Below are 27,647 nucleotides of genomic sequence, written 5' to 3'. Positions count from 1 at the left end.
TATCCCACACCCCGGCTCTTCTCTGGTTTCACTCGTGGCTGTGAGGGGCCATAGAGGCACCGGCATCACACCCAGAGGCGGAAAATAGAGGCCTCTTTTTTGGATCTTTTGTGTATAAGGAAGCCTTTCCTAGGACCCCCACTGCCAGCAAGTGCCCCTCATTCCTCCTTGGCAAAAAAGGGGTCTAACGCCTGTCCCTGACCAGAAGATGGAGCTACCATGAGGGACTGAACCCCGTCCGGTGGAACCTGTGGGGCTGGTGGGCAGTGGGGTGGGCTTGGGGCAGAGGGGAGGGCCGTGCAACGGGGCCCCAAGGGAGCTCTGCGCCCTGCACGGCTGACCAGGCCGTGGGTGTGTGCGGAGGGCCTGAAGCTCACCTGTTTGCCATTAATGATCAAGCTCAGCCTCGTCCTCCTGTGGAGAGAGTGTTTTAATAATTTATTAATAGCCAGAAGGAGGTTTCTTATTTTGGGGGCTGATGTCACTTTGAAAATTGGCTTTTAGAAGCATCTGGTTGTGTTGGACATAATCACATCAATTTACTGAAAACCCTCAAATGATAAAGATTTGCCTTTTGCTTTCAAAGCCACTGTCAGATGAAACAGGCATTAAAAGTGATTTGAAGTTAAAGTGTTCACATTTTACCAGGCGATCCTCATCATTTTACTTTGGAAATGAAACAGAATGTACTATTAAAGGAAAGGAAACTTGCCTGTACTTTTCTCCCACCAAACAGGGAGGTGCTTCCTAAAATTATTTGCCTTGACCAGCAGCAGCAGGCCCATCTCTGTGTCCAGGGCCACACGGAAGGGAACATTCGCATCTGCATGCTGCCCGTGTTGCCTTCGCTGTGGTCACAGATGTGGATTGAGCCCGTGGGGGGATTGGTTTGGGAATGGGGTCTCTGTCTCAGGGAGCAGCCTCCACAGTGGGCAGGTGGTCCTCACAACCCCAGCTGTGCCTGGCCTCTTAGGACCTGTGGGCTCCCTCTGAGAGCTGGAGCACCCTCCCTGGGGAAGGGTGAGTCTTGGGGCACCCCATGGAAGCGCTTGGTGCTCCGCCCTTTTCTGTGAAATGGGGTCTTGGGGGTGAGACGAGGTCCCCAGTACTGCACTGGTCTGGGAGGCCAAAGGGAGAAGCTGCCCTGAAATCCTGGGTTCTCACAAGCGTTTCCAGCTTGCTTTCATGTGTGTGTCTGTGTCCTGGCTTCTGTCCCACGTGTGGCTTATTGCCCTATGTGGGCTTCTTTAGCCAAGGTGCAGGCTCCAGATGGCGCTGGTCACCCATCGCCAGGAGTGCTGGAGACGCTTCCCTGGGATGGGACAGTGGAGAGGCGCAGGAGGCCTCTGGGCGTGAGGTTGGAGCTCCCGGTCCCTCTTGCCCGCAGGGCCTGGGGGGCGGCTGGTCTGCTCCTTGCTGGTCAGGTGACTTGGGCAGGCACCTGGTCCTCTCTTCATCTCTGTGAGCTGAAAGGTACTGGCAGTAACGATTGGGTTGCTGTGAGGTCTGAGCCTCCTGAGCTGCGCCTGGGCACTGAGCCATCCCCAGGTCTCAGTGGTGCTGCTTGCTGGTGGGTGGACACTTCCCGACCAAGGCTTTCTGGGGCCTGGTGATGCTGAGTGCCCAGCCCTTTTGTGCACTTCCAAGGCCCGGGAAGGAGGCAGACCCTAGGATAGGCGGCGTTGGCGGTGGCCACTGAGGTGCGGATGAGTGCCGTCATGGCCTCGGTGCTTGAGTTCTGGCCCCTGGGCTGCTGCTGTCTTCGGTGGCGGGACACCGTGTTCATCGCGGCCTGCCGTGGCGGGGTCAGGGAGCCTCACGCTATTGAACAGCTGAGCACATTTCTACAAGTCTCTTACAGGCAGTCGGACAGAAATTCAGATGAGCGTGAAGGAGGCGGCATGGCAGAAGATGGGAGGCCACGGTGGCCCAGATCCCTGAGGGCTTTGCCAGGCGGGCCTCATTTTAAAGTCACTTTTGTTTGTTTCTCACTGAAAGTAGCTTGTAGTCACTGAAGAACAGAGCCCTGGTCCAGCTGAGGTCATGGGTCATGAGGGCAGCTGCCAGGCATTTTCCCTCGTCTGTGCGGACCAGCGGGCGTGTGCTCGTGGCCACGTGTGTTCTCCTCTGCAGTTTTTACCGAGTATGTTGGCTGTGTTCATCTTTCCCTGGTAGTGAACGCTGTTCTCGCCATCTGAGGAGCTTCTCAGGGTACGGCTCCGCTGCCCTGTTCCTTGTAGCCCAGTGCCCAGTGCTCCCTCTTCAAGGCGGTGCCCTGTTCCTCATAGCCCAGTGCCTGGTGCTCCCTCTTCGAGGTGGTGCCCTGTTCCTCGTAGCCCAGTACCCGGTGCTCCCTCTTCAAGGCGGTGCCCTTTTCGTAAGGCCCAGCACCCCGGTGCTCCCTCTTCAAGGCGGTGCCCTGTTCCTCTTAGCCCAGTGCCCGGTGCTCCCTCTTCAAGGCGGTGCCCTGTTCCTCGTAGCCCAGTGCCCGGTGCTCCCTCTTCGAGGGAGTGCTGCTGTGACGGTGCCGTGGGTTATCTCTTATGGCAGCATCTCGGAATGCTGGTACCTCAGGCCGAGCTTCTGAAGTGATGGCTGGGTCATTCGTGTGCCTGTTTTCAGGAGCTTGGCTTTTAGAAGATGAATGTTGCCTATCAGCCGGCGTAGTGTGCCGCTGTGAGCAGCCTACACCACGCAGTCTTGATGCACTTCCTGGGTGTTGTGTAACTTTCCTTCTCTGCTGAGCTGATGTGCAGAACAGAGTCCCTTTCCCACAGTCGCTGTCTTGGTGACTCGGTGTTCCTTTCACCAATGTGACACATGTCCACGTCCATGAAGCCAGAAGCCAGCAGGTACCTCAGCAGGTCCTGTGGGTCGGGCTCCTCTGCGGAGTTCCTGCCGTTGCTGCCTTTTTAAAGTTTGCATCAGTTTCTCTCCATAGTTACTGCAGTAGCATTCCAGCCTGTTTCAGTAGCATTCCACCCAGAGGAGTTCCGAGGCAGGGAAGGCAGCCAAGGGAGGGTCTGATGTGAACTTGCCATGAAACTCGGTGCAGGAAACAGATCATCCCGCAGTGAGCAGATGCCGAGTCGGAAGCCATCGCCTGCCTTGTTTGAGGAAGATGAAATGACACCATATCTCGGAGTTAGCTGCTAGGCCACCAACCAGCCTGGAGCAAGAAGGAATTTTCCTGGCATTGAGCTATGGTTTTGACCCCTTTTACTGGTGAAGCATAGTTCCAAACGCTGCTGTGAGCTGGACTGAAGTTTATGTCTGAATGTTTCTGCGCTCTTTGGAGGCTGGAAGCCCCGTGGTGGCACCTGTACTGCATTCTGGTCTTGGGGCTGGAGTTTGTAGAGGCAAGAAGCTTCTGGAACTCTCAGTGTAGGACTTACTGCTTTCCAGGGTTGCGAGGAGCCTGCTTGTTAGCTTTATGCGGGTTTGCTCAGGTGCTGCGCTGGAATTCCTGTCTTACAACAGAGAGAGCGTCTGTGGGGCTGCTTGAGGATTCAGCGGGATAACGTTGATAACGTGCCCGGTGCAGCAGCTCTTGGCAGTCCCCGGGACGTGGTGCTGTGACGAAGGGTCCAGGGCTGGCTGTGGAGCTGGGGGCAGGCAGGGCTCTCAGTGGGCAGCGGGGCAGCCTACAGGGCACTGGCCGTAAGGCGCTCTAGGAGGGCGGAGTGCTTGAGTGCATTTCAGCTTGGGGGTTGGGTCAGAACCAGCAAACCTTGCCTCCTGTGTGTTTCTCCCTTCCTTTAGCCGTGGACAGATGGGGCGTCATTGGTCACTGGTGTGAGCAGAGCCTGTCAGAGATCCTGGTCCTCTTTACCTTGGAGCAGGAGTTTCATGGCAGTGTGGGGGAGCCTGGCCTTGTTTGCGCCGAAGCCTCGGTTTCAGCTCTTTGAATCTGAGAGTGGACCTCCTGGTTGTGGGGCTGAGGACAGGGCATGCTGTTCAGAATCAGTGGCTGGATCTGGTGTGCCCTCTGCTCACGCTTCACACAGGGTGCCCCAGGGCTGCCCTGTAGCCTCCCTTCCCTTTCCGGGCCCTCTTAGTCTCTTTGGCCCTTAGGGACCCAAGCACCCCTCTGCCTGGCGTCCCCAGCTCTGCCGTCCCCAGCTCTGCCGTGGGTAGAGCCGGGACAGGAGGCTGCAGTCCTTTGTGGCCCAGCCCGTGGCTGTGCTGTCCTCTTTCAGATCTGGAGTGGAGTAGGCCAACGTGCTCTGAGGGCTCTTGAAGAGCAGGACTGGGAAGCTTGGGCGGGGATGCGTGGGGCCGTACTCTTGGCGGTTTCTCTGCTTTGCCGGAAATAAGGCCGTGCTTTGGAGAGGGCTGGTGGCGGGAGCAGGGCCTCTCAGGATGCTGTGAGGGCTCCAGGGTTCAGGTTTCTCATCTGTAATCCCGGCGATGAATGACGACGGGGATGATGAGAGCAGTCAGTGTTTACCCCGCATCTGCCCTCACCATGAGCTGCGCTGTGCTTCATGTGCAGCGTCTCACTTGAGCCTCACAGATGCTCCCAGCTAGAAGCTCTTATGATTCCCTCTTTTGCAGGGAGGAATTGAGCCCCGGGCTAAACAGCTGGGAGGTGGTGAAAGCAGGACATGCGTCCAGGCCTGTGGGCCTCCAGAGCTCTGTGGGATGTGTTTGCAGGTGGATCCTGGGTCCCTGCAGGACGCATTGTGTGGCTGCCATCTCGGCCTTTGGCCTTGCTTCTGTGCCTCAGCAGAGACCCCGGGTCATGGATCCTGCCTGGTGCTGTTTTGCCTGTTTGAAGCCCCAGGTGTCCTCCTCGATGCTGACTTAAGGTAGAGCTGGCTGAGAAGTCCACAGAGGGGAGCCCCTGAGGGGCGTGGATGCGGATGGAGCTCTTCATGTTGGGGTCTGCCCTGGCCTCCCCTGCCTCCCCTCTGTGCATCGGCTTTCCCAGAAGTGCACTCCAGCCTGGGCTCTGATGGCCACAGTTTGTTTTGAAGATCCCACTTTGCTGCCTCCAGGCAGAAGAGCCCTTGGCCTGAAGCCACCAGGCTGGCATATCCTGGTAACACCTGGCCGCGTGGTGCTTCCAGGTGCCTGTGCCTGGCTGATTCATCTGCTGCTGCCATCAGGGGCCTGGGCAGCGTCAGGAGGAGGCAGGCCCTTGTCAAGCGTAAGGGACTCGAGAGTCATTGGGTGTCGTGAGTGGATATCACCATGTTTTCTGTCACAGACGGTGCTTTTCTTTTTTTTTTTTTTTTTTTTTTTTTTTTGAGACGGAGTCTCGCTCTGTCGCCCAGGCTGGAGTGCAGTGGCGCAATCTCGGCTCACTGCAAGCTCCGCCTCCCGGGTTCACGCCATTCTCCTGCCTCAGCCTCTCCGAGTAGCTGGGACTACAGGCGCCCGCCAACACGCCCGGCTAATTTTTTTTTTTGTAGTTTTAGTAGAGACGGGGTTTCACCGTGGTCTCGATCTCCTGACCTCGTGATCCACCCGCCTCGGCCTCCCAAAGTGCTGGGATTACAAGCGTGAGCCACCGCGCCCGGCCGACGGTGCTTTTCTGAGCCTCTTCCTGCCTCAGGTTTCTGTCGCCTCCCAAGAGTGAGTGAAGATCAGTTTACTAGTTATGAGTCTTTCCTGCTGTTGGTCCCAGGTGGTTAGGCCGTCCTCTCAAGGACGTAACAAGGCCTTGTCACCTTGTCACCTGGTGTCTGAATTATGGTGCACTTGAGCCATCCAGAGACCAGCAAGGCATACGAGATCCACGGTGGCTGGGCTGTTCCCCCCTTGCACCTGAGGGGCCTCCCGCTGGAGAAGCCACCGCTGGTCCAGGCTCCGGGGGCCCGTGTTTGCATTTGGCTCTACCAGGAGTGGCTCTCCGAGCGAGTCTTTCTGGTGATGGTGACTCCTGTTGGGGGTTTTGAGGCTCAGTGCAGTTGCCGCTGTGGAGGCTGTGGACAGTGCTGGCTCAGGGTGCAGGTTTTTAGCTAGTCCTTGTCATCACTGGCACCATGTCCTGCTGTTACTTTTTGAGGTAATGGGAAAGTACAATTTCTGGGAGCCTTCAGGGCATGGCAGGGGTAAGTTTTCCAGGGGGCTCTGTGGGGCAGGATGTCTCCTGTGTGTGGCCAGTGGTGATGATCGGACGGGTTAGGCGGTGGGGGCATCTGGGAGGTCAAGGTGACGGAATTTGCCTTGGATCACTGTGGGTGAGAGAGCGCATTGGGACGGCCGGTTCTGGCCTGCCCTTGAACTGACCATGGCCTCAGCCATGTGTTCCCAGCAAGTCTCATGGTCAACCTGACCGTCTGCTCTCGGCATAAGGGGTCCTCTGGGGTTTGACACAGGCAGAGGCCTTGTCGCATCCGTTCGGCTTTGGCGCCACTCGATGTAAATGGGCTTTGGCAGAAGGTGTGGAATCAGCCTGAGTCTAAGGGGCTGTCTCCATGTGTTCCACGGTGGCAGCCCGCCATGCCTGTCTGGTCCAGGGCTGTGGCAGGGCACGTGCCAGGAGCTCTGGGTGGCACCGTGCCCTTCACCGTGGGCTCCGTGGCAGCTAGGGGCGCTCCGTCCGGCAGCAGAGAACCCGCGTGGTCTGTCTGTATCCTGCTCCTGTCCCTCTCTGCCCCTTGTGCATCCCACGTGGGGCTGGTCCCAAGAGTTTCTCCTGCAGCCCTGGACCATGCCTGGGACGCACAGTGCACCTGCGCCATAGAGGCGTCAGCCCCCAACCCAGCCCTGCACCAGGGGACAGCCTTTGAGGCTCCTTGTCTGTCTCTAGAACGGGGCCCTTGATGGCATCTGCTTCCCTGTGGTGGTTTCAGTGCAGATGCTGGCACGTGCCTGCCTTGTTCTTTGGCGAAGGCTGCTTGGGTTAGTTTGGTTAGCGTGGACCCTTTGGAAAGCCGTCTCTCTCATGAGTCAGTTTTCTGTCTGTAGAATAGGCCCAGTGAGCGGGTTTTTGGGGAAATGTGAGGGCCATCCCTGTGCCTGGGGTCTGGCACCATGCACTTAAACATGGGCCCCTCAGTGAGTCAGGTGCCGCAGAGTGCGCTGCCCAAGGTGACAGGGGAGCAGGCCCATTCTGTGCTCACAGCTGTGCGGTCCACCTGCTGGCCGGTGATGGCTGCCCCGGCAACCCTGGCCTGGCTGGTGGCCTCTGCCTGTCCTTTTGGTTCTCAGTCCCCCTCTCTTCTCCACTGAGATTTTAGTAGGAGAAGAGGACTTGGTGGCACCTGCCCTGGGAGCCAGGCCGTGTGGAGGGGCTGGGCCTTCCCCAGGCTGTCTGTGCGGCACCTGCCTGCAGTGCTCAGACTTGGACGTGAGATGGTGCCCGTGGCATGTGCAGCCGCCCGCTCCTCTGTGCTCAGCTTAGAACCTCCTCGTGGGGCCTCCTCAGCGGAGGTGGGTAGGTACCAGGCCTGTACATTTTGTGGCTAATTAGAGGGAGAGAGAGAAGGGGGGGCATGGCATGGAGATATCTGGGTGAGTGGGCGTCTGTCTCGGGGCCTCCCTCCCTCACGCGGTGCCTTCTTGTTCCTCCAGTCCTTTCCTGATCAGGGCTAGTGAAGTCCTGGGTTGGGGGACATATACCCGGTGCCCATCCTGCCAATGCCGGGTTCTCTGTGGCCCCCCAGTATGGTCTGGGGGCCTGTCTGCGGCACCATCATGTTTCAGGCTGCAGCTGGCTGCTGGGCCTGAGATCAAGCCTCATCTCTCCTGAGAAGGGGTCCGGCCCATCCTGGCTCTAGGGAAAAGCCCAGGTCATCAGCAGGCATGGTTGGGTGTCATGGCTGTGCCCCACAGCATGCGGTGGCTGCCTGGCTTGGAGGGGCCTCCGCAGTGGGGCACTGGGTGGCCCTGTGGGATGCAGGCAGGCTTTGGCAAGGCTGGCCCTGCTCTAGGTGGGTGTCTGAACCTGTTCCCTCCCCAGGCAGAGCCCTCAAGGCGAGCACACGCTCCTTCATGACTGGGCCGGGTCCAGCGTCCACTGTCGCTGGGCTCTGGGGTCTGTCCGGGGCGCCTCCGCCTGCTGTTTCAGCCAGCTTGTGTTGCTTCTTTCAGCAAGATGAGCTGCCGTTAATATTTCACACCCAGACTGTTTCCCTGAATGTTTTGCATTTCCATATTTAAAATGGCATTTACATATTCATGGCTTTTTAAATAAGTTTTTATTGTTAAGGGATGTGGAAGTGGATGAAATGTGAAACTCCCCTTTTTATTCAAGCACTAGAAAAAAATTTCATCCCAAATGCAATCACTTTCTGAGTGCTTAGTTTTGTGGCAGTTGCCATAGGAGATTGTTCCAGAAGCCGATGGGTCCCAGGGCCATGGAGCCGCCCTTTCTGGCATGCAGAGACTGGGGGAAGGCAACTGCCATCAGCATTGCTTTCCACCCGAGGTTGGGCACGGAGGCCTGGTCGCTCCCTGGGGTTTCTCCCGGTGGGGGCCTGGCCTCGTGCTGGGATGCAGGGCCGGCTCCCACCCACACCCATGGCTTTTCTTTTGGAGGAAATGTCTAAGGCAGACGAGGCTTTTCATCTTGGAAGTGGCTAAGCCAGGAATGCCTGGCTCCTTTTCTCCCTTCTCCCTGGTCACTCGGCGTCCCTGTCCTGGTTGGCCTCTTGCTCCTGGCTCTGCGGCTGCGGCTAGGGCCTCGGAGGGCCAGCCAGCCCTGGTGCACTATCCGCTTCTGAGGGGTGGAGGGTGGCACCAGCACCCTTCACCCTTCAGGGTCCTTTGAGGGTCCTATGTAAGAACGTGTGCGGGGCGGACGGGGGCTGCTGGAGGGGTGCTGGAGTCACTGTTTTACGTTTGGGCACTGATGACTGTGGCTGAGCCTTTGCCTCTGGGACACTGGCCTGGGGAAGGCCCAGAGGAAGCCACCAAGGATTGGCAAGAGTAGGAGGCTCTGGGAGAGGCGTCTTCAGGGGCCCTCTGGGCTTGGAGGCTGTGTGGGTGATGTTGAGCCAAGCACAGGTCACAGAAGGATGCACGTCCTGCAGGGAAGTAGCTGAGGGCTTTGGAAGCCTGGCCACCTGGCCCGTGGTGTGCCGTGCTGCAGTGGAGCAGGGCAGGGACTGTGGGGGTCCAGATAATAGACCATAAAAACAGGGAAACTGAGGCCCGTGGGGGGAAAGAGACTCTGATGGAGTGAAGCTTAGAGCATGGATTTTTCTGATCTGTATTGTTACTTACTTTTTAATATTTTTAGGCATAAAATTTTATCATCTCAGGCCTAAATCGCCCACAAAACCTTAGCCTCGAGGGTCAGGGGAAGTGTGGTCCGAGCTGCAACTGGCCTCTCCATGCAGAGCCCCTCACACTGGCCCCTGCTGGAGCCATCTGGACGGGGTCTGCCGAAGCCCGGCTTCCTCCCCCAACAGCCTTGAAGGAGAGCAGCGGGTATCCTCTGTGGCTGTGCAGTTCTCAGCAGTCTGCCTTTGGCCCCAGCCCCTGGCAGCTTCTCCCAGCATGAGTGTTGTATTTTCCACACTCTCAGGGTGCTGGGTCGTTGGTAGTGTCTGGTTCCTCCCGAGACCAGAGGCAGGACACAGAGCTCAGGGCTATGGCCCTGGAGGCATGGCTGGGGGAGTCACCTTCACTGCTGAGGGTGGGGTGCATCTCAGTGTGCGGCCTGGGGCCGGCAGCTCTCCCACCTTGGCAAGCCCTGGACTGCAGCCTGTGAGGTCAGAGGGAGGGTGGTCCCGTGAGCTAGGGTGGGGTGGGGGTGCGGGGAGGGTGGTCCCATGGGTTGGCTGTGAGTATACTGCTGGCTCGGGGTCGGGCCGTGTGCTCCCCGTGGCAGCCAGGGCTCAGGCTGTGGCCATGGTGTGGGGTGCTTCCTGGGGGTTGGGCCCTCCTCACAGTCCTCGCCCTGTCTGGGTGGGCTGGCCACACAGGTGGGTGAGGCTGAGGCAGCCTCACCTGCTCTTCCTCCTTGCCTCTGGCCTCGGTGCCGGGGCGTCTGCTGAGGAGGAAGACCACCTGTCCTGCTGGGACCTTGGGCCTCTCCGATGCCTGTTGACTCCAGCTGAGAGGTGTTCTCCTTGCCTCTCTTGCTTTTCATCTGGAAAATCAGGTCCAGGACTCTTGCTTTGCAAGAGGAGTGGAGAATTGAAGATTTCAGAAGTTCCTGACGTCAAGCAGGTGCTCAGGGAATGGCGGCGTTGTTTGCAGGAGTGGGGTCTGTGGTCTCTGTCACTGGGTCCTGCTCACTTGACCCCCGAGCCTTCCTTTCCTCATTTGTATTAGGGTCAGTTCCACCCTGAATGGGTTTCTTTGAAGGGTATGTGCAGCCCGCCTGGGGGAGGGCAGAGGAGTGCTGGCCTTCCTGTCAGTGCTTGCTTGGCCCCTAGGCATGCGGTTCTCAGAGTGAGGTGTTGCAGGCAACCGCGGTGTGGCCTTGAGAGCGGGGGAGTCCCCATCTGCTGCGTCCTCTTGGGTTGACTTCTAACAAGCCGGAAGTGTGCGTCTGGCATTCATGCCCCCAAATCCCCACCTCTTGATGTAGTTCCTTCCATTTTGTCAATAGGATCTGTTTTCAACCTCTCCATGCTGAAGTGCTTATCTCCCCAGGCCACTTGGTCTGGCACCCGCCTCGCCTTGGTTCTCAGGATGCCTCATTTCATTAGGCTGAGTGGCTCTGGACTAAGTGCACCTGCAGAGGTGACCGCCCCACCGCCAGCCTGCTGAGTGCTGCCGCAGCCAGGATGGTGGCCAGGGAGCGCGTCCCCTGGGATAGCAGATGCATCCCCTTCCTTTCTCCTTCCCTTTGGACCCTGTACGCACCCCTGCATTCTCTCACCCTCTTTAGCAAGTTAAAAAAAAGCTGGCATTTCCTCCCACCCCCGTGAAACCCTTTGTAACAGCAGTCTCAGCCCGCAGTGTCAGGGGCTGCCCAGTGGTGGTGAGAGCGCAGTGTGGGTGCAGCCCTGGTGAAGGGCCTGGGACTCACGGCTCTGTGCTCTGATCATGGGCTGGCCTGCACTGTCAGTACAGAAACGCTCTGTGAACGGCAGCTGTCGTCACGGCCTGTGTTGTGTGGCCGGTGTTATGTGGCCCTCACGTAGTTGCCCCACACGGTGCCATTGGCACAGAAACGCTCTGTGAGCAGCAGCTGCCATCATGGCCGATCTCGTGTCCTTGCGTAGTTGCCCCATACATCCGCCTCCTGCTTGGCTCCCCGTCTTTGGAGCCTCCAGGGCCAGAGGAGCACAGTTCAGAAACTGCTGGTCAGGAGACCTTTCCTGGAGAAGTTCCTGTTCTGGTTGTGGATCTGGCCTGCGTGGGAGCCTGAGGTGGCGTCTTTGAGGTGACCCGGGACCACAGGGAAAGCGCTCTGTTTCCTGACTGAGGTTTTCAGGCAGTGCCATGGCACAAACCTGTCTGCATCTGGGGCTAGAGGTGGCACGTGCAAGTCACAGAAGGGAAGGAGGAGACAGCCTGGGCCCCTCATTCACCTGGGCCAGACGTGGCATGTGCAAGCCGCAGAAGGGAAGGGGAGGAGGCAGCATGGGCCCCTCACTCGCGTGGGCCCCTCACTCGCATGGGCCAAGCAGACTGGTAACATGCCTGCCATTGTGTGACATTTCTGTTAGAGAGTGGAAGGTGCCTGACCTCAGCTCCCCAAATCAGAAAACGGCATCTGGAGTGCCATATACGTTTGAGAAGAGGGTGCCTGAGTCAGTTCTGTCCTTTGAAAGCAAACATCTTTCTTGGCCCCCAAAAGGTGGTAGTAGAATCTAGATTTCCTCAAACATTTGGAGAAAACAGAAATGAATACTACTTGAATGTTATTCATTGTTGCTTCAGGAAGAGAATAGGGAGATGGGAGAAGGGCCCTTGCTGGGGTTGGTCCATAAGTGTTTTGGTGCCCTGAACTTCTGTTTCCTTGATTATTTTGAAGGGGTTTACATGAGCCTAACCCCAGGAGAGCAGCCCACACCCCACAGCAGAGCCTAGAGCAGGGCCAGGGCTGCCAGGAGCTATCTGGTGAGACTGAGGTGGGGCCCTTGAGGCCTCCTCTCTCATGCCCGGCACTGCTAAGCCCAGGGCATCATCAGTGGACTTGGGAGCATCCTCTTATGAACGCTTTTCTTGAGTTTCCCTGTAACTTTTTGTGAACTCTGTAAGCTCTGAGCCAAGAGCTTCCTTCTTAGCCTTGAAGCTGGCCGCTGCCGGCTCCTTTCCATGCCCGAGCCAGGATGCTCGTGTGCAGCTGTGGAGAGCAGCTCCGATGCCATCAGGTGGTTGAAGTACACTTTCCTTCCTTGTTTGGCAGAGCATAAAGTCAGTCTCGGGCCCTCCCGCCATGGCTTCCACTGCTGAGCCCCGAGGAGATTGGGGGGGGGGGGCCCACCGAGGAACGCAGGTGGCTCAGGGTCTGCCTGTGGAGAATAGGGGCCCCTGGAAGGGCAGGCTTTGGGCAGGTGAGTGCACTTGGTCTGAGGGAGGGTGTTGGTGTTGCCAGTATCCTGAGCTCGAGTTGGGTGCCATGGACCTGGGAGGGTCTCTCGATCCTGTTAGGAAACTGGGTAAGAGAGTTGGAACAAAGAAACATCCACTGCTAGCCACCTGTGGGTACCAGGCACTCCACACGTGTCCCCCTGCCCTAGCACCGACCCTGCCCGCTGGCGGGGGGCCTCTCGCTTTGCCCCGGTTTCCCCGAGGTTGTGGAGCTGCTCAGCCTGGAGTCTGCTCAGGGCTGGCTGTCTCCTAAGCCTGTGCCCTCTCACCACGTTGCCTCTCATCAGGGCGACGCTTTTTCAAGCTCGGGTATCATAGGTCGCTTCCTCAGGGCATGAAGCCTCTAATGCTGGCCCTTTTTTAATACTGTGGCCGAGAAACGCAGTTGTGCAGAGTCTGCAGGAGGAACGGCGTTGATGTGGCTGTGACAGGCAGTGTTGGTCAGCGTGGGGCAAGTGCGGCTTCCTGTTTCTGTCTCGTTGAGCTTGGAGTGGACATAGGGGTTCTAGGAGAAGGAAGTCTGTGACCCCTGCCCCGAAGGAGCTTTCCCCCTGCCTGGGGAGAGAAACCAGCAGTGAATCCCTTAGGGGACTGGAGAGCGTTGGGCCGCGTGGTCCTGATCATGGTCATGCTTCCCAAATGCCTGGCTGCTTGTGAGTTATATGGCGAAAAGAGCCTGAAAACGGAGCTCCCTGGACTCACCTCCAAAGGCTCAGATTCAGGGCTTCTTGCTGAGGCCATTGCTCCCTTCATGAGTGTACTTTCTCTTGGGCCTGGGACATGTGCACACACGTCACCATGAGAGGTGGCGGGCAGGACTCCCACACGTGGCCGTGAGAGGTGGCAAGAGCTGGGGAGCAGTTGCCCCAAGCGTCGCTGTGAGAGCTGGGGGCAAGAGGCCCGGACATTGCCCACCGCCCGAGTCTTCCTCTGCACTGGCATTGCCCTCACTTGTCAGTCCAGGCCCCTTTAATGATAAACAATTACCGAAAACAAAGTTTTTATTTGTGGGGAATCATATCTATCAGTATTTACTGTCTTTGGAAATTAAAATTAAATCATTATTTACAATTATATTTATAATCTCATTAAAAACAATTCATTATCACTTAACAAAATATATTTATGAAAAATGCATTTTCTAACACAAAATGAGACTTAGAGGAATGGCATTCTTTTTTACTTTCTACAAATCTCTTCAGTGTCTGGTGAAATAGAAGACGGGGGCATCTCGTGTTTGCATCCATCTGCCGTGGTCTCGTCTTTTGGAGTCTGTAGAATAAGTCTGGCCCCGCACGGGTGTGCAGTTGGAAGAAGGAGGGCCCAACACACAGGCTCTGCTCAGCCTTGCCTGCTGGGTGGGTGGGGGCTGAAGGCAGGAGTGCTCACTGTTCCTTCACACCTATTGTGGCTAGTCTTACCTTTCTGGGTAGTGTTTGCTCAAAATTCTGATTAGAGTGTAGGGGGTGTTTTGTGTGTGTTGAACATGAACATCAGTCAGTGAATGTCTGGGAAGGTTTCCTCAGTTCTGGTTTTTCTGGAAAAGGTGACTCGTGTATCCTAGAAAAGGCCCACTTTGTAGCATTCCGGGCAGTTGAAGGAAGACGGCTCAACCCGTAAGCAGCAGAGCAGGCTTCCTTCAGGTGTTCTCACCCTAGATGAGCAGCAGGGGTGGCCCCGGGGCCTGGAGATCATGCCCACCTGATTTCTGGCGGAGCCAAGAACTTGGGCAGCCAGAAGTTGCTGAGAACCCCACAAATCCAAGACTAGTCCTTAAGAGAGGGTGGCCTCTGCAGAGACGTGTGCAGCTGTTGGACACATGTGGGCTCTGGTGACTGGTCCTGTTTAAATGCGCAGATTTTTCTTTTTGTTGTCATAGAGAAGCTAATTTCTTATTACTTGTCAACTATTTCCACCTTAAAACCAAGTAAGAAACTAGAAGCTTTCTTGCTAAGATCAGGCACGAGGCAAGGAGTCCCACTCACCATTCCTATTCACTGCCATACTGGAAGTACTAGCTATAGTGCAGTAAGACAAGAAGAGGGAATAAAGGAAGGAAGAAATAAAACTGTCTTTGTTTGCGGATGACATGATCGTCTATGTAGAAAATTCTGAGAACAAAAGAACTTGTAGAGTAATGAGTGGTGAGAGAGAGCAGGGTATGGGCCTTACACGCCGTCAGCTGCTTTCCTGTGTACCAGCAACGAGCAGAGGGAATTTGAAATCAACACCCGGTACTATTTACATTAGCACCAAAAACAGCGTAGACACAGAGACCTGTACAGGTTATGTGTGAGGAAGTCACCAGACCTGATGCAAGACATCAAAGCTGTAAATCCATGCAGCGGCATTCTATGTTCATGGGTAGGAGGACTCAATATATTATCAATTCTCTCCAGAGGGTCTGTGCAGTCCCAGTCAGAATCCCAGCAAGTTATTTTTGTGGATATCAACAGATTCTAAAGTTTATATGGGAAGGCAAAAGATGGCAATGGCCAGCACAACACCGGTGAACAAAGCTGGAAAACTGACACTCCCCGACTTCAAGACTTAGCGTAAAACCGCAGTGATCAAGGTGGCGCGGGCCAGCACAACACCGGTGAACAGCACTGGAAAACTGACACTCCCCAACCCCAAGACTTAGTGTAAAACTACAGTGATCAAGATGGCGCGGGCCAGAACAACCCCAATGAACAACACTGGAAAACTGACGCTCCCCAACTTCAAAACTTAGCGTAAAACTACAGTGATCAAGGTGGCACAATGTTGATGGAAGAATGGACAAACAGGTCTGTGGAACAGGTCGGAGAGCCACAAAATAGACCCACACAGATACACTCAGCTGATCGTGGACAGCAGAGCAAAGGCAGCTCAGAGGAGAAAGGTCTTCTCAGCAAATGGTGCTGGAACCGTCGAACAGCCACAGGGGAAAAATCTAGACACAGACTTACACCTTCCTCAAAAATCGACTCAGAATGGATCACATACCTGAGTGTAAAGCACAGAACTTTAAAACTCCTAGAAGATAGCAGGAGAAATATCTAGCTGACCTTCAATTTGGCAGTGACTTTTAATATACAACACCAAAGGCACAGTCTGTGAAAGAATTGATGAGATGAGTTAGAAATGGCTGCTCTGTGAAGGAAACTGTTGAGAATAAAAAGAGAAGCCACAGATGGAGAAAATATTTTTCACTGTCATGCAAAAGACATATCTGATAAGGGCTGTTATCCAAATTATACAAAGAACTTTTCAAACTCAGTGATAAGGAAACAGACCACCCAATTAAAAAATGGGTGAGCTCTGAACAGGTGCCTCACCAAAGGAGAGATGCAGGTGACGGAGAAGCACGTGAGGAGACGCTCAGCATTGAAAATGGATGAACTCTGAACAGGCGCCTCACCAAAGGAGAGACACAGGTGATGGAGAAGCATGTGAGGAGATGCTCAGCACTGAAAATGGGTGAGCTCCGAACAGGCGCCTTAGCAAAGCAGACGGAGGTGACGGAGAAGCACGTGAGGAGACGCTCAGCATTGAAAATGGATGAACTCTGAATAGGTGCCTCACCAAAGCAGACGCAGGTGACGGAGAAGCACGTGAGGAGATGCTCAGCTTGCATGTCATTAGGGAGCGGCACGTGAAAGCACCCAGACCTCATTGCACGTGCTTAGAACATCGACAGCACCAAACGCTGGCGAGGACGTGGAGCAACAGGAACTCTTGCTGTTGCTGTGGGGATGCAAAACAGTGCTGCAGCCACTAAGTTTTGGCAGCTGCTTAGAAAAGTAAACATTCTGTACAGTCTAGCTCTGCCCCTTGGAAGTTGTCCAAATGCGTTGAAAATGTACGTTCACACAGAGACCTGCACACAAGTGTTCATAGTAGGTTTATTCAGAATTACCAAAACGTGGAAGTGACCGACATGTGTCTCAGTCTGTTTTTGTGTTGTTATAAAGGAACATGTGAGGCTGGGCAAATAATAGGTTTGTCTGGCTCACGGTCCTGCAGGAAGCATGGCACTGGCACCTGGCTTCTGGTGAGGACCCTAGGTGGCTTCCATTTGTGGCGGAAGCTGAGGTGGCTGGCACCACGTGGCGAGGAAGGGGGAGAGCGGGGAGACGCCAGGCTCCCTGTAACAATCAGTTCTCCTGGTAACTAATGAAGTGAGGACTGCTCTTTAGCATGAGCCATCATGAGGGACCCACCCCCATGGCCCAAACCCCTCCTCTCAGGCCCTGCTTCCAATCCTGGGGATCAGATGTCAGCCTGAGATTTGGAGGGGTCAGGAACCACCCGGTAACAGTGTCCTTTCATAGGTGAATGGATAAATGATGGTATGTCCTTTCACTCAAATACTATTCTGAGCTAAAAAGAAATGAGCTACCAAGCCTTGAAAAGACATGGAAGAATCTTAAATGTATATTGCAGAGTGAAAGAGGACAATCTGCAAAGGCAGTGTACTATGGGGTTTCTCCTCCATGATATTCTGGAAAAGGCAGAACTGTAGACACAGTAAAAAGATCAGTGGTTGCCAGGGATGGACAGGAGGGATGCACAGGTGGACCCAGAGGGTTTCTGGGCAGTGAACCTACTCTGCACACGGCCGTGATGGTGGACACGCAGTCACACGTAGCAGTGAACCGACTCTGCACGTGGCCGTGATGGTGGACACGCAGTCACACGCAGCAGTGAACCGACTCTGCACGCGGCATTGATGTTGGACACGCAGTCACACGCAGCAGTGAACTGACTCTGAACGCGGCATTGATGGTGGACACGCAGTCACACACAGCAATCAACTGACTGCATGCGGCTGTGATGGTGGACACGCAGTCACACAGGGACTGCAGACGTGCGTTCCTCTAAACCCGAGAACGTAAGACACAAGTGGGCCCGCATGTCTGCTGTGGACTTGGGTTCATCGATTGTAATGAATGGGCTGCAGTCATGCACGGTGCAGGGGAATCTGCCTGGGGGCTGAAGGGTAGATGAGAACTCTCATTTCTGCTCAATTTTCCTATAAACCTAAAATTGCTTGGAAAAAGAATGTCTGTAAATTTGAAACAAAAATTAGCAAGTAAGATGAGGCTAGAGAGAGCTGTCCCAGGGGTCAGATTGAGACCAAATGCAGTTGGGGCCAGCTTCCTCCTGAGTCAGCCTCACTGGCTGCTTGGAGAAGAGAGAGACCACGCTGAGCATCAGGAGGCAGTGCCACAGCGGGTCCACGAGGCACCTCCTTCACCAGCGTTTCCATTAGAGACACCTGAGCAGCCCCCGGCAGCATTTCACGTGTGCGTGGTCAGGCCCTTGTAGGGGGCTCACAGGACTTGTGTGACTACCAGTTGCTGAAAGAAGGAAGCAGGTCCCTTGTCATGACCAGAGAGACCCCAGGTGCGATGGCTGTCACATCCTGCTGCCCTTCCCAGCCAGAGCCAGCTCGGGCCGGGGTGGCGACAAGGGCTGATGGGGGCTGAAGGGCACAGGGCACCCGTGGGGAGGTGCATGGGCCTGGGGGACACACCTGAGCTGTCCCTGTTGCTGCTCTCTGGGTCAGAACCTTGGGGGCCCAGCTGGTGCAGGCATGAATGTTCTAGCACATTTGTGAGGATGAGCTGGGAGGACTTGAGCAAGGGCCATCAGTGCCTGTGCAGAGGTCCCCTGGGACTGACAAGCTCGTCGGGGAAGCAGAAGCAGTGCTTTGAATTTTAAATTGGTTAAATTCCTTTTCCTCTCACAGTCTCAGCTGCTCCCTGTTTCCCTTAGAGAGCCAGGGAGTTTAGTGTCCTCTCATCTCCATGCTCTGCCAGTTTTACTGCCCTTCCGTATTTCCTCACCATGAATAGAACTGATTTTATGATGCTTAAGCCATTTTTAACGTAGCCTCTCATCACAAGTTGGAGAAGTGAGGGGAATTATGCCTCTCTAGACCATATTACATGTGTCCCTTCTGTTTTTAAGCATTTGGGCCAAGATTGCCTTTGCAGATTCCTGAGTACCTGGGATGAGTGTGTATCGTGTGCAGGGTTCCACTCTGGGGCCCGAAGAAGGTTGACATGCTGTTCATCCATCTCTTGAAGGAGCTCATAGTGCAGTATGTCAACCCAAAATACTCCAAAGGTCCGAATCTAGTTTAAACAGAGTGTATTCAAGTGCAAGGTTCTTTCAGGACGGCCACCAGGGAAGCACAGATTCCAAAGAACGGAAGTCAGTGTTCCGAAGCATGGCAGTTCGGGATCTAGACAAGTTTAGGGAAGCTTAGCAGATCTCAGCATCCTTCTGCGAGAGGCTTAATGCATCGTTAGAAAGATGGGATTCGATGGGAAGGTTGATTTGGCATTCACACTGAAGATGTAGCAGGCATCTTGTGCCATCTGGTCTGTAGGTGCAGGACAGTGAAAGAGGCAGTGAATCCATCACAAAGACCGGTGACTGGAAGTGGGAGAGGTGTGGTGTATGATCTCTCCTAGTCATTTACGGAACAAGAGTTAAGAGGAAGAGAGAGTCGCGGACACGCTCCCAGCTTCGGCCTCCGGGGCTTAACTTGGCATAATAAACTGCAAGGGTCCTGACGTTTTATTTTCTTTTACAAGCAGGAGTGATAGGACACATTTTTGGAATTGAGTTTTTGTTTGGAATCATTGGGGTCCCAGAGAGAGACAGAGAGGCCCAAGCCTGTATGGGAAGCTGGCCTCCTTTCCCAGACCTGCCGCAGACCATGTAGAGAGTTAAGCTCTGGGCCTCTCAATTGCTTCCTTATTCCAAATTCCTTTGTCTGTTCATCTGGTGTGCCTCTGGGGAGCTCCTGGGGTGGGTGGGGGCTGTAATGGCGTAGAGAGAGCTCTGGGCTTAGGGACTTGGCCTCGAGGTGCCGTGTGTCCAGGCCAGCTTTTCTCCAGCCCCAGGACGTGGCGACTCAAATATTTCAGTGGGGAGGCACCGAGTGCTGCTGGCACAGCTCCCTGGACCTCTCAGGTGAGCTCCATGGCTGCGCCCAGCCAGGCACCTGCTGTGGGCTGAGGGTTGGGCAGGGAAATCCAAGAGGAGGGCGTTTGCCTCCCGACACGTGGAGGTGCTTTTGGTGCGGTGAGGCGCATTGGGGCAGCCAGGTGGCATTTCTTGCACCCACTTGGTGCCGGAGTCTGTTTGCCTGCCCTGGTGCTTTTACCCCCATCTCTGCCCCTCTGTTGGGTAGTGTTTTCTTCACCCTTCTCCTGGGGCCCAGAAGGACAGCTTTTTGGACTGGTTGGGAGCGTCCTGGCAGCGGGTCCCATGGGAACCATGAGTCCCTCTGCACCTGCTGACCCAGCTGCCTGCCTGTCTGCCACTCCGACGGTGGTGGCTGTGTTGTGCACCTTCCTTGTGTGCAGACAGGATCCTGGGGGAGGCCGTTGGCTCAAGCCTGTGGTGCAGAGAGCACTCCTTGGACTGCCTCTGACATGTATGTAAAAATAACTGCATTTGTTTTTCTGATCTCTGGGCAGAAGCTCGAGCCTGCGCGTCCAGGTGTGTCTGTCTTGCCACCTTGCTCTCGTCAGGGAGACCATCTTTGTTAGACAGGCAGCCTCCAGAGGGATGGGATTGTGTGCGTGCTCTCCCTTCATGACGGGAGGCACCTGGGGTTCCTGTCCTGCTGCTTCGTGTGTGACTGGACTCTGAGAAGCGCGTGTTCCTCGCGTCCTCGTCGCTGGCAGGTGGCGGATTCAGACCCACGGCAGGAGGGGCGCGGCCTAGCAGGAGCCATGTGTATGGGAGCCACAGTGAGCCTGCTGGATGGCTTGGCCTGCTCGTGCCTGTCCACATTCACAGTCCCACGGAGACAGACCTTTTGCTCTTCTATACCTGCCACAGCACATTCACATGTCCACAGGCAGAAACCTGGGCTTTCCCTCTTCCAAGCCTCTTGTTCTTTCACTCCCTCCCTGCCCCCTGGCCTGCCTGGTGTTGGCCCGCTGCACATGTGAGCTGCTTGGCGGTGGGTTAGCCCTGGCGGCCCCAGCTCCCCCGGGATCCTGCAGGCCCCTCATGGAATACACCTGCCCAGTCCCTGCCCCTTCCAGCTGGCTCTGGGACTGGAAGGAAGAGAGCTGCCTATCCACAAACCCAATTTTGTCCTTGGGGTGGGGTCGTGCACCACCTCCACTCTGCCCAGTTGGTCAGTGCCGGCAGCACTCCCCGTCTCCTCAAGGTCCAGATGCCCTGAAGCCTCGGGAAGACCTGTGTGCCCCTCCGGCTTTTCTCCTCCTCCCTGTGGTCCGTGTGCCTGACTGCCGTGTGGGAAGCCTGAAGGTGTGGGAGTAGAGAGACTGCAGCGTGAGCCGAAGATCGGGCCTTGTGCTCCTGGGGAGGCATGGTGTGGCCTGATAGGCTTGAGGGTGGCCAAATGAACCTTCTGAGGGCAGGTCCCAGCAGCCACCTGTCCTGTCCCCAGAGTGAGAAGGGCAGAGGGAGCTGGTTTCAGCCCCGCTCAGTGTCCCCGCCATGGCCAAGGCCCCAGCTGAGCCTTCAGCCCTCTTGCAGACACATCGTGTTTTCTGCTTTTCCGTTCATCCCTCCATGTTACACAGCCTCTGGTGGCATGCCTGTGCCCTTGGTGAGGCCTCTGGGTGCAGGGACTCCGTCAGGGCCTTCCCTTAGGCAGGACAGGTCACCTGGCCTCTCCTGAACTGCCATCTTCCGGAAGCGGCCTTTCCTGTTCGTGTTCTGTGCTTTTTGTGACTCCTGTGCTGATGAGCCAGTGTTTCACCAGCTCTGAACTGCCCAGGTCTTTCCTGGTGGTCTGGCCTCCTCCACCCTCTCTCTCCGGCACCAGGGCTGCATTTTGGGGACTGTAGGCGTGGATGGCCCTGCCAGGTTTCAGTAGTGCTGTTTGGGAGATGAGAGGTGGCTGAGCTGCTGATGACAAATGCGATTCAGTGACAGAAAATGCAGAATAATTAGCCTGGGACCAGAGAACTCTAAAGAATATATGCAGACCGGGACAATTGTCCGGCTTCATGAGAACCACATTGATTTAGAAATAATCTGGGGGTGCGTCAGCAGCTCCTCAGCAGGGGATGAGGCCGGACCAGAGCCCGAGTTGATGAGTTGTAACCAACGACTGTGATTTAAAAAGCGTTTTATTTATCGAATGCCTCTTGGTGTCAGGGCCTTTCGTCCATTTGTTCTCATCATGAAGTTACAAGAGGTCAACACTATCTTAATCTCTCAGGTGCGAGCAGAAGTCTCTTGCTTGAGGTCACAGCCGCTGGTCGGAGCCAGTTCAGACCGGTTCTGGGGCCATTGCCAGCTGCGTGCCTGCGTGGGTAGTGGGGTTCTGAGGCCCCAGCACCTCCACCCTAGGCTTTCTCGTTCCTAGCAGGCATCTGCTCCCCTGACGCCCACAGAGCCGGCTGCTCTTGCGCGTTTCCCCGAGTGCAGGGGTCTTTGGTGGGTGTGAGATTGTAATCGCAGGTGGGTTCCTGCGGGTTCCTCCTCTCCGCAGGTGGGTTCCTGCGGGTTCCTCCTCTCTGCAGGGGGGTTCCTGTGGGTCTCCTCCTCTCCTGCCTTTTTTCCCCACCCTAGACCCTGGGTCGTTTCTGCTGCCTCCCTCATCTCCCACCTATGCCAGGTTCCTGACGTCTGGACCTTGGTCTTTCCTGCCGGTCTGTGTGGCCCGGGGCCCGCTCCCCCGTGTGCAGCTGCTCCTCCGTGGCACAGCATGAGGCAGCTTTCCGAGAGCCTGTGTGTCCATCGCCCTCTGGAGAATCCCCTCTGGAGCAAGTGTGCCGGGCTGTCCCTGCTACCCTCCCCGCCGCCCCTTGGGTGCTCTACTGGGGGCCCCATTCTACAGCCTCCTGTGTCTTGCTAGGGCTGGGTGAGTTGCCGCTCCTTTGTGTCCCTGTGATCACTTCAGATTTGCCTCTGTCTCCCCCTTGTCATAAGTAGGGGAGGGCGGGGATGTCTTCTCCGTGGCACTCCCATGACTAGCAAAGGCCCGCGGGCGGGCTCATGCCAGCCCGGAGCACCTCTCTCCTGGAACAAGCGGGTCAGGCCAGCACTGTGCAAGACTGTCTCCAAAGTGGGGTCGCTGAGAGGCCCCTCCAGGAGAGCATTCAGATGTCTTCATCCCACCCGCATCTGCTCTGTTCTTCTCTGGGAATGAGGCCTCGGATGTGCTTCATGACTGAACTCACACCTGACTTGGCCCTCTGGCTTTGTCCCAGGTTCTCGGTTGTAATCGGCCGTTGTTTGAAAAGCCCTACTGGATACATAGAAGCATCGCTGATTAGCTGATTTGCCTGGCAGTGTGAGGGGGGTTATTTATTCTGAGGTCTGTGGTTTCTAATGAAGCTCAACCCACGGGGACAGTGTCGGTGAGCACCTGCCTGGTGGAGGCTCGTGGCTCACTGCGGGGCTGACAACAGGTGTAAAGCTGCCCAGCGATCACTCTGCTTCCTTGCAGAAGGAACCTACTAAGCTGCGTGTTTAAAAACTGAGTGACAGAAGAGGCCGGTTCCCAGAGATGCTCCTGGGCCTCCTCACACTGCCTTTCAGAGCTGGGCTGGGCCCGGGTTGTGCTTGGTCCCTGGGAAGGCCGGTGGCATCGGCCTGTGTCGATTCTTAGTGGCCATTTGGTGCACACTCACTGTGCCTGGCCTGGGCTGTCGGGTCAGATGTCCCCGCTGCCCCCCAGGCCTGAGAGGGGAGATAGCTGCGCAGCTGTGCACAGGACCTCCAGGCTCCTGGGGTGCAGGCTGGGGGCCTCCAGTGGTCTGGTCCACATCTGCTGCCCTGGGGGTCTGCCCTTTGCGTGCATGCCCGAGTGCTTGTGTGTTTATTGAAAATGGAATTCGAAGCTGCCCTTGTTACCATCCTCTTCTAGGTAGAGCCTTCAACCTGGGGCCCTCCAAGGGCTGCACTCTGTGGGCGTCTCCGGTCCATGGGCCGCGCACTGAGCCTTGCCTGTGTCTGCTCTCGGCTCCCAAGACGCTCTCCTTCATCCTGCCCGGTCTTTGCAGGAACCCAGGCCATACGGTAGGGGTGCCATCCCTCACTTCACAGGAGGGCCGCCCAGTAGGAAGTGGCAGTGAGGACTGAAGCCTGGGTCTGTCCCCAAGTCCACTGCTCCAGCGCCCCGGGCCACAGCCCCACCTGTGGAAAGCAGCCCGTGGAAGATGACCCCTCGCCAGGAGGCCGCCTGGCCCCACTCGCTTTCTCACCTGTGGTGCTGTAAACATGAGGAGGCCCAGGGGCCAGTTGGCTGCTTCCTCAGACGCCAGTGCTGGCTCACGCTTAAACAGACGCGTAAACTGATTTTCAGGTAGTCCGTTCTCCTGATTTTAAAGCGGGATGAATGTCAGGAATCTCTCTTGATATTGTCTCCTCAGTTTATTTTTCAGAGCTGCGGTAAATGACCCCAGGAAGCCCTTAGCTGGAGGTGGGAGCTCAGTTTGAGCTGCGGTTTCTGGAGCACTCGCGCTGCTTGGCGTCTGGACGCCTGCCTCTGGGTGAGAGGGCCGGTGGCCCACTGCCCTGTTTGGAGTCGTCAGAAACCTCGAGCCAGCCTCCTGCCGGTGAGGTGCCGCCTCACCTGGTGGGGGTTGTAGCTAGAATTGGGTTTGCCACAGCAGGCCCTCACTCACCTGGGCAGATGAGAACTTTTAAATATTCAAAGGATATCTCAGATGCTGTGTTACATTCTCGTCCTGGGTGTACGGTGGAGCTCGCTCACCGGGCTGCCGAGGCATCACTGTCCGTTATTTTGAGCTGTCACCCGGGGGACACATGGGGCCAGTATGAGGAGGAAGGATGCGTGGGCAGCTTGGCTCAGGGCTGCTGTTTGTGTCCTCTTTGTCCCCACCTGGGCGTCTGCCCAGTCATCAGGGTCATTGGAAGGGGCACCACCCCCACCCACCGTGTCAGCATCTGCCTCGTGGCGCCACCCCCACCCTCGGGTCCAGGACCTACTGGAGTGCACCTGGCAACTGTGGCAGTGACTTTCCCTGCTGTTGCTGTGCCACCGTGGGCTGCATGACCAGGGGTTTGACGCGACCTTTCTGTGGCAGGTCCCGCATCTGTAAAGTGCAGCCCTGGGAGCAGGGACTTCCTGGGGTCGCTGTGAGGACCAGATCCTTAGTGTGGGCTGGGAGCCCAGCAGGGAAGGGGCCCGGGATGCAGAGCAGGAACCACCTGCATCCCCGTGCCCTCAGCCATGCCCATGTGTGTCCTCTGTGCTCACCGGTGTCTCCTGCCCTGGGGCTGGAAGGCCACCTGCAGCTCCTGCACCCTCCTCAAGCCCCAGGGAGGCCCGCTGGCATCACTGGCTGAGCCCCTGCGTTCTCCCTCACCCGGAGGTGCCTCTGTTGTATGTGGTGTCACTGTGCTTGGCATTGAGCAAGGCTCCTGAATTCAGAGTTTTTCCCACAAGTGCCGGACACCCAGGTGGAATGGCTGTCTCCTGACCCAGAGGAGGGTGGGGCAGGGTGGGCCTGGCCCTCCCAGGGTGTGTGAGAACCCAGTAGGTCTGTCCCTGGGGAGGCGTGGAGCCCTATACGCTCCTTGCCGAGCTCAGAGTGGGGGCTTCATGACCTCCTCTCTGCCAGAGTCCTCCTAGCCGTCCTGCCCCCACTGTGCCCCTGGGCAGTCTGCCTCTGTTGGCTGGGGTGGGCCACATTCAGGCCAGCTGTCCCCTCAGGCCGTGAGTGCAGCTCCTTCCTCACTAGCCCTGGTGGCAGGCAGGCCTTCTGCCCACTCCTCTCCCAGGTCTTCTTACTCTCTCCTGGGCGAGCCTGCTCTTCTTTTTGGCACGTTGGGCTCTTCCCAAATCGGTTCCACACCCCGTGGTAGTTCCACACCCCCGTGTTTGTCGCCCTCCTGGGCGAGGGTCTTTGGAACCCTTGTGCCCCTGGAGTCTTGGAAGAGGCCTGTCTGGCTGGGCCTGCCTCCTGTCTGTGTTTCGACCCTTGTGGGTCCTGCACCGCTGCCCGATGGCCTGCCTCTCCTGCCTTGCTGTTCTGCGGGGTGAGCAGGGGCATGGCATGGCCTCTGACCTGTGGAGAGCTGGGGACTCCTGGCTGCATCTGTACTGGGGGTACTGGGAGCCTTCGCCTTGCTCCTGGAAGTGCGTGCCCAGCTTCCCCGTATAGAGGAGGAGCCTGACCTGGCTGCAGGAGGCTTCCGAGGAAGCAGAGTTCTTGCCCTGGGGCCTGAGCCCCCGCCCCTCGCTGCCTGGGCTGCCTTTGCTTGTGTGCAGCCTTGCAGGGCTCTGGTGTATTTGGAGAAGCTAAAAAGCCCTTGCCAGAGCGAAAAAGGGCGCTGGCTAATTGGCAGCTTTATTTATTTATTTCTGGCTTGAGTGGTAAACAGCGCTGATTCTTTGCACAGCGGGAACAGATTGGGAGGCATCTACCTGATTGATTCCTCACCTGCAGCACCACGCCGCCGGAGGATCTATCGATTCAGCACCGCCTGCCAAGCCCACTCTGAAACAGGCTTAATTGCTTCCAACTCGCTTCCTGGTATCACGTGTCCCCGTGCGTCCTCGCTTGAGGGCTGCTGCCCTCCAGGGGATTGACGCCTCCCACGCGTGCCCTTGGCGGGGCTGGCTCCTCCTGAGTGCTCCCTGGGTGGACTGGGGCGCTCTCCTGCTTGACAGGGAAGGAAACCCTACTGTCACCAACTCAAGCACAAACAGAGCCCACCGGGTGTCAGCCGCACTCACACACAGGACCAGGGCCTCACCAGCGCCCTCTGTCTGTCCTGCACCCCAGCCCAGTTTCGCTTGCTGGGAGCCCTTCTGCAGTGTTTCCAAGCTGTAGCGTGCAGTTTCATCTCAGTCCCTGAGCTGGCTGAGCTCCCCTGCTGCTCTTTTTTTTTTTTTTTTGAGACGGAGTCTCACTTTGTCATCCAGGCTGGAGTGCAGTGGCACAATCTTGGCTCACTGCAAGCTCCGCTTTCTGGGTTCACACCATCCTCCTGCCTCACAGCCTCCCGAGTAGCTGAGACTGCAGGCGCCCGCCACCAAGCCTGGCTAATTTTTTGTATTTTTAGTAGAGACGGGGTTTCACCGCATTAGCCAGGATGGTCTCAATCTCTTGACCTCATGACCCACCTGCCTTGGCCTCCCAAAGTGCTGGGATTACAGGCGTGAGCCACTGCGCCCGGCTTCCCTGCTGCTCTTTAAGCCAGACTCAGCAGAAGGGAGGCAGGCGAGGTACCGGTCGCCTTGATAATATGCTTCTTTACCAGGGCAGGACGGGCAGACGGTGACGGGGAAGCTCACCTGGGAGGGACGCTGGGTGGACAGCGGCCGTCACCACCCATTGGCTAAGGATAATAGCCAAACATACCGACACTGTGGCTGGCACATGTGCAGCTCTGGACAGATCCTACACCTTGACTTCCCAACTGTGCCTGGCGGTGAGCTTTAGCCCCTTCACCTGTGCACCTGCACAGGTGGCAATCGTGGCTCTGGCACTGGGGCTGACTTGCCGTCTGCTCAGACCGAGGCTGCATCCTTCCTGCCTGAGTCTCACCTGCCCGGAGCAGGCCAGCGTCAGCTCCCTGGTTTGTGATTCTGGGACCTGGTGATTGGCTGGGTTTTTTTTTTTTTTTTGAGACAGAGTCTTGCTCTGTTGCCCAGGCTGGAGTGAAGTGGCGTGGTCTTGGCTCACCACAACCTCTGCCTCCCAGGTTCAAGTGATTCTCCTGCCTCAGCCTCCCGAGTAGCTGGGATTACAGGCATGTGCCACCATGCTCAGCTACTTTTGTATTTTTAGTAGTGATGGGGTTTGTCCATGTTAGGCTGGTCTCGAACTGCTGACCTCAGGTGATCCGCCTGCCTCGGCCTGCTAAACTTTTAGGATTAAAAGCATGAACCACCGCACAGGTGATTGGCTGTTTTAAGTAACAGTTATCAAGGTGCTAGATAATATTTCAAGACACTTTGAGGTATGAGATTAGGCAAGGCACACGAGGTGGACGGGTCTGACATGGGCAGTCTGAGCATTTCCCCAGCCCCCGCGGGTTTCCTCTGTCCCAGCCCTCTGGCCACATGCAGGGTGGCCACTGCTCCGACCTCTCTTGGTGATGGCTTTTCTGTGGATGACATGAGACAGTGGCAGTTCCTGACTCCCACAGGAAGCCACTTTTAAAACTCGAGGCCTTTTCCCAAGAGTTCCTCTGTCCCTCTAGTCTCCCCCTCCCCATCCCAGAAGCTACTT

At 56.4% G+C, this 27,647-nt stretch overlaps 1 protein-coding gene across 5 annotated transcripts in view; it reads left to right on the top strand.

The window, feature by feature from the left end:
- Positions 1 to 27,647, top strand: part of MAD1L1 (mitotic arrest deficient 1 like 1) — a 405,930-nt gene that overhangs the window by 82,086 nt on the left and 296,197 nt on the right. The window contains exon 1 of one of the 5 annotated variants that reach the window (XM_058434335.1): positions 3,013 to 3,225. The exons of the other annotated variants lie outside the window; for them this stretch is intronic. The gene's annotated coding sequence lies outside the window, so the exon portion shown is untranslated. Of the gene's footprint in view, positions 1 to 3,012; positions 3,226 to 27,647 lie in introns of those variants that run through there. 5 annotated transcript variants of the gene reach the window in all.

The sequence above is a fragment of the Hylobates moloch genome, unplaced genomic scaffold (assembly GCF_009828535.3).
Source record: "Hylobates moloch isolate HMO894 unplaced genomic scaffold, HMol_V3 SCAFFOLD_24, whole genome shotgun sequence".
NCBI classification, from domain to species: domain Eukaryota; kingdom Metazoa; phylum Chordata; class Mammalia; order Primates; family Hylobatidae; genus Hylobates; species Hylobates moloch.
Note: the sequence above shows the minus strand (reverse complement) of the source record. Positions and strands in the feature narration are given on the sequence as shown.